The following is a 9,521-nucleotide window of genomic DNA, read 5'->3' as shown; positions in this document are numbered from 1 at the left end:
TCTGTACAAAGTATATAACTTAGGCTTTGAGAGACCTAATCTAGCCAGTAAAAATTAAAGCAAATGAAATACCAAAAATAATGCATCAAGATGACACTTCCCAAAAACCAATATTCAGGTTCATTATGAGTTTTTTGATCAAAATGAACATCAAAATTTTGAGTAATACTTTTTATATCTCTTTCCACCTACAATATAACACATCAAAGGCTCTAGAAATGAGCACAGACTTGAGGAACTCACTGGATACTTTTTCAGCAAAAGCAGTGTAAGTGCTTTCAAACTTCTACCAAAGACTGGAAGACTATGGATGAGATACTCAAAAAACTCCATACAGAGCAAGAGCATGTTCTTGAAACACCTCAGCCTCTCTTTACTTGATGAGAAGGCCATGATCAGGAAAAAATGGGCCTGATTCTTTCCTTAAACAATACCTACTACAACTGGGATTGGATGCCTCTTTCCTGGCAACTTTAAACTGTTCCATCAGTAAACCTCAGTCAACCTTGTTTGCAAGTAGAGCTGCAAGGTAAAGTCTTTGTTTTAATTGGCAGTGTTGTCCAGGATGCAGAAAAGACAATGTGAATGGAACAGGAAAACACAACAGACCCACCACAGAGAAGGTTACAGCTGCCTTGGCATTCACTACACTGCTTGCTGCTACTGCTGGCATTCTAAGTATTTCCCCCGATTCTTTTCCCTCTCTTTTATTTTGGAAAGAGTCCTTTGCAAATCTGAAATAGCTAATGAATAAGGACACCCACAAATATTTACTAGGGCTGATAAACAATGGAAAACTCCGTGAATGATCTCAGCTTATTTTTACAAAGATGAAAAGCCGTTCATGCTTGCCAGGTCTAGAAGCCTCAGGCCATCACTATTAAAATAGTAAAGGCATAATCAGAAAGAAAAGGACTTGAAAACTGAGTTCTGGACCTTGTCTCCACAGCAAAATGCACATTTTAAAAGCAAAAATATTGCTTTCAAACCACATTACTCAAGCAAACATGAGTGTCACAGGATGGGCTTTTTAGTACATTTACCTAACAAGCAAGTATAAGCCTCTGGTTGAAGTAATTTCCAAAAGGACATTTGGATTCTTACCTGTGAAGAGGAACAGAGATCATTGTTTCTGATACGGACAGTTTGTAAAAAAGCAGGGCTGTGCACAATGATACACAGCTTTGAAAATTTTTTCCAGAACCAGAGGTGGTGCATAAAAAAGTTTGAGATTAATTGCTATGCAAGGAGAAAAATAAACAGTACAATATGCTTAGATAACTAAACAGAAGACACAGAAACATTTTAACTGGTGTGGGGTGTCTCCCTAGAGGAAAACTGCCCAGTATGACTCTCCTGAATCTGCCAGGGCCAGGCCCTTCAGGATGAGGTGGCTGTCCATGGTGGTCTGTTGAGACAAGGCATGATAGCCAGGACCTGTCCTGCCACCCCAGCAAGATGCAGGCAGCTGGGGGCACTGGGACAGTCCCATCTTTGGGCATCCTACACCTTCCTGGGGATGGAGTCAGGATGAGGTCTGGACAAGATTTAGACCTGGCTTGGCAGGACTGAGGGGAGCTGGGGACCAGGCCTGCTGTGAAGTCACTGAGAGCGCTCATGGCCCTGGGACTGACACAGCTCCTGGGCTGTGGCCAGCATGGGGGGAGCCCCACAATCTGGACAGGGACATGACATATCACACAACATGGACTTAATAATGAGAATGATGATCCCAAGTATAACCCAAGGCAGTAAAATATTCTCCATTTTTCCATTATCCAAATGAATCCTTTGTTATTTTTTCAGAAGATAGGATATTCTGGTGAAAATGTGTAAGCCAAGTCAGATAACACGGCCTGTTGGTATTGTAGATCTCATAGTATGTGAATCTCCTATCCACTTTAAACATGGTGCCCATTCAGCCTAAATCAGGCCTTCCCTGCAACAGAAACAAATAAAAAATATCTTCTCTTGGTATCAAGTCTGGACAGTTACCTAAATTCAATTAAATCCAAGTAAATTTTGTTCATCTATTGGCTTATGTTTAGGCTTTAAGCTGAATTTAGGATATGTTCAGATATAGTCCCAGACCAGAAAATGCTAAATTAACACATTTTATCTCCTAACCCCATTTTTCCTCAGGTGTCAAGTAAAGACATTGTCACCTTTGTTTGTGTGCTTCATTTGAACAGTCTAATGAAAGAAACCAAGCAACATTCCTTATCATCTTCCTCCAGGAGGTCTGTCTCAGGTGGGAATGGGAGCAGGGAGTTAAACATAGGAGCTTCCTCTTGACTACCCTATTGCAGGACCAGGACATGGTACAGCAGAAAAGACTTTTTCTAAATGAAACCTTTTTCTATACTGTGTAGAGCTCTAACCTGTCATGCAAGAGGACACAGTTTGTGTGCATTTCTGCACAAACTGAGATAGAGAAATTATAGTGAAGCAGTTGTTCTTGAAGTCAAGTATGTTTGAAAGCTGGTAAGCACAATTACTGTACTATAGCAAAGGCACTGGCACTTGTCAGAAGCTGCTCCTCAACTGACTGCTGTGCTAGCAGCTTGCCAACTGGGTTAATGGGACCGAGAGCTGGAAGTCTTGAAAGCTTTTAGGCCACTCTTTTTGCAGCAAACAGTAAAGTTGGAATTGCCACTGCATTTTGCATCATGGTAAACTGTTGTGTTATAACAAAACTTCTACTACCTATTAATACCTCTTTTAAAATGCCACAAAGGCTTCAGAATTTGTTTAGAAAGTTGTTAGGATTGGCATAATCATTTTACAACTTGAAAAATTGTAGATAGATACTAGTAAATGGTAATAAGAAGAATAAGAAATGTTGTTCAGAGGCTGTACCAGATAATCTTTTGAGGTTCCTTCCTGCCTGGGTTGTTCAATATTTGCTTCTAAAGGAAAACAGAAAATTCTTGGCCGAAGTCTGCAAACACCTGGGATCGCTGATGCTTGAAACAGATACACAAAATAGCTTAAAAAGCCACAAACTTGATCTGCTGTTCTGGTGCATATGGACCTTGAGGAAGAAAACAGGTTTTGAAAAATAGATTCTTAAAGTCCTGAAATTGAGATTTTTGTAATTCATATAGTACCAGAGTAGGCAGTTTAAATACCACAGTGGCAGCATGTTTTCCCCTTGGCCCAAAGACTGCTTTAGCTGCAAGTGAAAAGTTCATGTGCTGCCCTGGGCATTTCTAGCTCACACTGTCAAAGTGGCATGGAAAGACACCTTCATCTGCTGTGCCTGGCAGCAACCAGACTGCCCATTGCAAAAAAGGCAGGCTTGAAGGCTGCCGGGATATATCTGGCCAGGCTTGTGCATGAGAGACCTGGGAATTCACTATTGGAAGCCCCCTTGAAACAATGTAATGATGTAGAAGGCTTTTAAAGAGTTTTCTTAATTTCAAAATCTCAACCGTATATAATGAGTCAGCTAAACTTTTTTGGGTTGGTTGTTTTTGTTTTTTGTTTTTTGGTAAATAACCATCTAGTGAGTTGCTTCTTTTGTTTGTGTGGGTCTTTCAAAAGACAAGATTGGGGGGTTGTTATTCTTGTATTATTTTTTAATAGAGAAAATGTGATTGTAAAACAATCAGGAAAAAAACCTGGCATAGAATGTCAATGTAGTACCAGAAATTACGTATATCTCATTAAATGAAAGTGATTAGACTGAAGATTGTCTACAAGTTTGATAGAATTGTGTGTATTTAGTGTCTGCGACACTGGAAAAAAACTGAATGGAGACCATGTAATGATATTCTCACTTAAAACATTACTGTGGGGAAAAGTACTCTTTTTGTCTTCTTTCCAGGAAAGGAACAGAAATTATGAACTAGATCTGTAGCAGTGAAGATTCAGGTTTGACACCGCAAAATTTCCTCCACTAACAGACACCGGGAAGTGCCACAGATTGTAGAAGAAGCTTATGTATAATGTGTTAATGAGCAGACTGAACATGTTGTAGACAAGAATCAGACATGCCTGATTCTCAGCTAGGCAATGGGATGGAGCAAACATCATGTCATATTCCTTTTTAGCAATTTTTTCTACAATTTTATGAACCTTTGTTCTTCACACTTTCAGTTAGAGTTTAGCTTTTGGGGACTGCTTAGATTTTTATTTCCCCACCCTGTGCCCCAAACATGCATATCTAACTCCACTGCCAGTTGCCAGGTCCTGGAAATTGTTGGTATATTGTCTGAATGACCAGAATAGCATGGCTGACTTTGTCTCCCAAACAGATGTCATCATTGAAGAACTCTCCAATAGATTGTATAAACAAAGGGCTTTTTATGCCAATCTTTTTTTCTCTTTCCCATTATAGTTCTTGGGTAAATAGAGCACCAGCTGGAGTTGGCACTTTAGCATCTCTTATATCCTTTTTTCTTCTGAGTGTACCTAGATAATATTGGCCATAGTGTAACTTGGTATTATATCTGTTTCAGAGTGCCTATCAGAACACCTGGAGCATCAGTAGTAATGACTTTTTTACAAGGGTATAGTGGTAGGACAAGGGGAATGGCCTTAACCTGAAGGAGGGTAGGTATAGATTAGATGTTAGCAAGAAACTCTTTACTGTGAGGATGTGGAGACATTGCCGCAGGTTGCTGTCCTAGGGTGATGTTATGATGCCTGTATCTCCAATCACATCTGCAATGTGTTCTGTTTATGATGGATGTTATATTCTGTGCCCTCAAGATTGGCTGAGAGCGAAGATGGGGAGAAGAAGAAGCACAGAGTTTTGTTATCAGGGACTGGACTCCTCCTCCACAGTCAGCTGGAACACTGGTGATGTCTAGGCACGGATGGGGCAGAACAAAGCGCTCCTTTTGCTTGTTAGTTAGTTTAGCTAGCTGAGGCTGTCTGAGCTTTTCCTGGAGTGTTTTTCTTTTCCTTTTCTTGGAACCATTCGGACCTGCTCCGGACTGGGACCTTGGGAAACACTGAGAACACTTTGCAGCCTGCTGGGGCCTACTCTGCAGCCTTTCCCAGCGCCAGAGGGACTGATAACAGAGCAACCTCCCACCAGAGAGACTTTCTGAATTTGTCATCTCTTCAGAGTGGCGAATGAATTTTGTCATCCAGTATTGTTCATTTTGTATGCTGGGGAGTCCTTTGCCTCTTGAATAAACAGGTTCTTTCCACTTCTCTCTGAGGAATCCTTCCAGAACCAGTTGGAGGGAGGGGCCGTGTGGGCTTGCTTTCTGGAGGGGTCCCTTTTGGAGGTTTTCTCGCAAATCTGCCCTAAATCAGGACACTTGCCCAGAGAAGATGTGGGTACCCCATTCCTGAGAGTGTTCAAGGCTGTGTTGGATGGGACTTTGAGCAACCAGGTCAAATGAAAATTGTCCCTGTCCATGGCAGAGGGGTTGAAGCCAGATGATCTTTAAGGTCCCCTTCCAACACAAACCGTTCTGTGATTCTTTGATGGGAAAATTTCAGGGAAAACAGCTCCTAGTTCTTCCCAACAGATTTTATAATTAGGGTCGTTTTACTTGCATTGTACTTTACTTATCTGGTCAGGCAAAATATTGCATTATGTGTCCCTGCCTCACCCCAAAAAAACCAAACCCAACCCTAAACTAAACTAACCAACCAAAAAATCCCTAAACCACAAGTCTTCCATGGCCCCCCTCCCCAAAAACCCTAACAAAATATAAACCCTAAACAAAAAAACCAAAAAACATCCCACTCCCCCTCTACCCCAAAAAACCACCCTTGAATACATTCAGGATAAAATTGGGAATGTCTTCTCTTTATTTTCACTTCTTTGCCCAGTCTTAACTTTCCAGAGTGTTGTTTAATTTGGTTTTTTGAGAATTTGTTCACATCAGTGAATTTTCCTGGGAAAATTTCATCCAAGTTTAAAGAAACTTTGCCAGCACTGTGACTTCAAACAAAATAGATCTGTCTCTTTTAGCCAACTTGACTTTGATTGTGAGGCAGCAGGAGGGAGAATTCTCCTTGGTTTGGGAACAGCCAGCCCTCACACCCAAAGATTACCTATGAACGAATCAGGTGTGGTCATTTCACTCCTCATCATCATCCCCAAGCCTGCCCTCCTGGGAGTATCTACATGTACGTGTTGGTATTTATGATCTGTTAAAGAAATATATGAAGATAAAAGACTCAGGAAAGTTTTGATGCCTGCAGATGACATAAACTTACTTAGTTTTTAAAACTGGTGGGCTTTGCCACCATTTTGTGGTTCATAAGAATTTCCACCTTCATCCTCACCTTCTAATCTGAAGTCTGGATGGCTGTTTATTTGACAAAGCTTGCTACTGCTGTGGTCATCTGAAAAATGGCATTTTGGCATTTTTCTGCTCTGATATAATGAAAGAAGTGCCATAGATAAATTAAGTTTAAACTAGACCACCACATACTATAGGTGCTGACTTCTAACACTTTAATTAATAGATCACTTGAACAAACACTTAAAATTTCTCTTCCCAGTGATGCCTTTGGGTACTGCCAGCCACTTTTTTTCCATCATCAGGAGCTGCTTATCTACTTCTGGTATTGTCATAAATCGTAACTAAATATTCCTCTTCTTCCTTGCCTTTTCTTCTCCTTATTTTCCTCTAACTTATGCCTCCTCAAAATTTACTACCCATTTCCTCTCATCTTACCACCTTCTATTTTCTATTTTTCGTAGTGCTAAAAGAGAGGCTGCTAATTCAGAATCCATGCATGCCTAAGTGATTTGCACATTAGCAGACATAGAAGACAGCTTTGGAAGAAATGCAAGCCCCAAGACAATAACTGGCTGTTGATTTCAATATAGTAAAAATTAGTGTTTGTCCAAAACATGTTCACTTTCCTCTTATTTTTTAAGTGGTATCTCCTCTTAGGGATGGATAATATTAGATTAACTATGTTGCTCTCTGAAAGTTGTTTTTATCATGATACACTGAAAATGGCATAAGATAGGTCTCTCTCTCTTTTCCCTTCAGATTTTCCTTTTCTGGCTTCACATGATAGTTTTTCAGCAAAATATATTCCAATCTTTTACTACAATTATATTATTTCATTGCATTCACCTGAATAGTTCTGGTCCCACTGCAAAAGTTATCAGGGGCCTTTTTGACTGTTGTTTTTTATGACTTCAAAGACAAATGAAGTCTTGGGGTCCAAGGGTGGAGAAAATGTACTTTTGTTCCAAAACCTACATGCAAGATACTGTTCTTCATGCACAGCCTAGGGCTTCCAGTTTTAAATGGATTACACAACATCACTTATTTGATGAATCCAGCATGTATTTGTCTGTAAAATCTCTTGCTTGACATATATACACAAAAAAATGAGTGAATTAACAGAAAAGCAGCACCTATATAAAATGACAATGGAAAGATCATCTGATGGGTAAGGACAGGGCATGTTCTTTTCTTTCTTTCTTTCTTTCTTTCCTCTCTAATTTCTGTGGTATCATTCAGAAACCATCTCTGTTTAAGCACATGAATTATAGGAAACTGTGGATAGAGGTGATGTGGCTATGGGTCCCAGTGGTTCACATTGCAGAGACAAACATATACCTGCCCAGTGTTACAGTATAGGGGTTTTTTATACCAGATTAAATTCTTTTCCTCCTCTTCTGCATTTGTTATTATCTGGTCTTTGACATGACTTGACCCTACACTGCATGGTCTGTGCATGGCTTTGTTTATTCCTGGCTCACAGCCACCTTTGTTTTGTTTCAAGGTAGCATTGAAACAGAAATTATGAGATAAGAAGGGCTAACAAATACCTTGCTCCCTCCCAAAACTCCTGCGTCATAATAGAAATAATTGCAATACTCTCAGAACATTTGGGTAGGCTGTTACTAAGAGAAGATTTTATAAAATGGACTACCATGTTCTATTGCAATATTTTCCCTGTTAAACCACTTCCTATGTTTAAGCACGTTTTTATGAAATAGGAAGATTGAGCTATGAAGTCCAAGGCTGAAGAAGAAATTAGCTGAAGTAGCAAGAGCAAGATGGGAACAGTGAGAATAGACCACATATTTCCTAACACAGGAAGAACTGTCCTTATTCACAGCTTCAGAACTGGTTTAAGCTTCAGAACTGGTTTAATTATTTTGGTGGTGTTGGTTTAGGCTGTTCTTTGTTATGGATGCGCATCTCTGCCTGTTGTCATAATCTTAAATGTTTAGGTTCAATATTAGAAACTGAGAAGTGTAGGTTTGTATCTCAGTATCAATGCCATGTAGTCACAGCTTAATAGCTATTCTAATAAATATAGCATATTTTAAATTATTTTGATTATTTTTAGACAATTAGCTGTTAAAAAGCAAATAAAGAATGACATTTACAATCTGTCTTGGATTTTCATCAATAACCCACTTCTCTCTATTCACATCTCTTGCACATTACAAAATAAGTTTTAAGTGCTTTTTGTCACTGAGGAATGTGACCAGAACACTCCACTTCAGCAGCAACCAAATGATTGTGGAATAAAGAAGCTCTTAATTCAGAACAACCTTTCTAATGAAAATTATACTAGAATAAGTTATTGCACAGTATCTATTTGATTCACTTTTGTCATACAAACTCTAGACTGATATAGTTAAATCCATATTCAGACTTTATGTAGGCCAACTCCCAGACTCCTATTCTCTAAATGTAATGTACTCTGAAAACAAAAATTAAAATGGACTCACTGGATTAGATTGGCCAGGAGATTTTAGTTTTTGCATTTTTCACCTTTAATTTATTCAAACAGATTACCTACTTATAATTTAGACATCAATTAGCCAGTTCTGAAAATACGTTTTAATTTAAGAGCAAATGCAAACACATTTAGCAGAAATGTATAGCTACTCTTCTTTATGCTTGGTAATCATAATTTTGCCTAGGTGACTCAGGAATCTTGTGGGATAACCTTCTTTACAAAACATGATCTGTGACTTTTCTTCCTTAGTGACTATGTTAGCTCCAGAGGTGTGCTTAGGAGAATAAAAACCTCAGCTTTTTCAGACCTCCAAATCTGACTTTGTGCTTTGGGCAAATGGTCATGCAGGCATTTATTTCATTAGACCTTGTTTATCTGTTATTAACTGTTAGCTATAGATGAGCACAGGGCTGTGGTTTTTGTCTGATGCTTTGTTGTTTTTTAATATAAACAACCTTTTGAACATCATGCTTTGACTTCTGGACTGGGGATACAGAGGAAAATTAAACAAAATGTAAAATCAAAACAAAGAAACCACACAAATGAACAAATAAATAATGAAATGCATGACATTTTCTGTATGGAATTAGCAGCAGACAAGTTCATTAATTAAATCATCCAGCATGAAATGGATAGTAAAAATTAGGCTAGTGGTAGTTTATCACATTATTTTGCTTTTTTTAACCTTAAGTATTTAAGTATTCTCAGGCTCTCTTTCTTGAAGTGATTTTTTGAATACAACATTCCTAATGAAATTAAGTTAACTTTGGATAGCAAGACTGGATCAGCCCATGATCCAGACATCTCTCCTAAATCTGACTCTAAGGACA

At 38.9% G+C, this 9,521-nt stretch overlaps 1 long non-coding RNA gene across 1 annotated transcript; it reads right to left on the bottom strand.

Moving 5' to 3' along the window:
* Positions 1-5,752: 5,752 nt before the first annotated feature.
* LOC135298156 (uncharacterized) lies at positions 5,753-7,726 on the bottom strand. Its single transcript, XR_010360151.1, has 3 exons — positions 7,588-7,726; positions 6,256-6,346; positions 5,753-6,117 (listed from the first exon to the last, which is right to left on the bottom strand). It is a non-coding gene; the product is annotated as an uncharacterized LOC135298156 (long non-coding RNA).
* Positions 7,727-9,521: the final 1,795 nt, after the last annotated feature.

This window comes from Passer domesticus, chromosome 3 (genome assembly GCF_036417665.1).
Source record: "Passer domesticus isolate bPasDom1 chromosome 3, bPasDom1.hap1, whole genome shotgun sequence".
NCBI classification, from domain to species: domain Eukaryota; kingdom Metazoa; phylum Chordata; class Aves; order Passeriformes; family Passeridae; genus Passer; species Passer domesticus.
This window is presented reverse-complemented; position numbering and strand designations above follow the sequence as displayed.